Below are 1,068 nucleotides of genomic sequence, written 5' to 3'. Positions count from 1 at the left end.
GCACTAAAACGTTACTTCTCTGTGAAGAGGTTCAAGTGATATGAACTTAAGACAAGAGCACTTGTATATATAGACAATGTTGGATGATGTCACAATGACATCACATGGCATCATGTGACATGATGGCAGCCTTTGATCCATGTGACATCATGATGATGTCACATAGACACATGGCTCTTTGTTCTGTTGATGACTCCGCCTCCTGTGTGTTCTGTTTTTTTTGTTGTTTTTTTTAAATTACAATCTATCTTTTTTTGTTTGTTTATTTTTAAAATTATAACCTGTCTTTTACTAAAATAACTTAAAAAAATAGACTACAAACAACAACAATATAAACACAAATGACAAAGAATAATAATTTGGATAAAACTGTTTCCAAGATGTAGCTTTAAGTAATTAGACTTGATTAAGCAATAAGGATTAATCAAGGAATAACTTTCCTGAATGTGAGGCGGGTCTTATTACTCTGGGTTTCATGAGGCACGCCTCCGTTCAGGAAATCCATTCCATAGTTTGAAGCCAACCTTCAGAGCAGCTGGCAGGAAATCACATGTGGACGTTTCATCAGACACAGACATGCATCATGGATCGGAAATCTCTGCAGGTTGGATTAGAGAAATCCGATACGTAAACGATGCTGGTATTGGAGGCCGATACCGGGTCGGATCGGCCCCATCCATATTTCCTACCCAACCCTGGGCTGCAATGGGCAACCCCATAATTATGGCACTGGGGCAGTGACCTACCACATGCAAACATACATGGACTTGAACTGACTGCGATGGCTGGGAATTGAACCCAGGTCAACTGCTTAGAAGGCAGCTGTGTTCACCACTACACCACCATCGCTAAAAAAGCTGTGGCCACATATGTATGTATATAAATATATGTATATGGACACTAACTGCACCACAGAAACCCAAACAATCAGGCCAGGGTTTTTATTGTTTATGTTATGTTTATGACATCAGCATCTGTAACAACTCAATAAAACCAGGATGTGTTACAACATTTAATTTCACTTTGGGATTATTGAACTGAAACATTCCTGCTACGACTTTTGGTATT

General features: G+C 39.0%; 1 non-coding gene across 1 annotated transcript; it reads right to left on the bottom strand.

Moving 5' to 3' along the window:
- Window positions 1-777: 777 nt before the first annotated feature.
- trnar-ucu lies at window positions 778-849 on the bottom strand. The gene has a single exon. It is a non-coding gene; the product is annotated as a tRNA-Arg (tRNA).
- Between the last annotated feature and the right edge of the window lie 219 nt (window positions 850-1,068).

This window comes from Nematolebias whitei, unplaced genomic scaffold (assembly GCF_014905685.2).
Source record: "Nematolebias whitei isolate Nwh7 unplaced genomic scaffold, NemWhi1 Nwh_scaf_17737, whole genome shotgun sequence".
In the NCBI taxonomy this organism is placed as follows: domain Eukaryota; kingdom Metazoa; phylum Chordata; class Actinopteri; order Cyprinodontiformes; family Rivulidae; genus Nematolebias; species Nematolebias whitei.
Note: the sequence above shows the minus strand (reverse complement) of the source record. Positions and strands in the feature narration are given on the sequence as shown.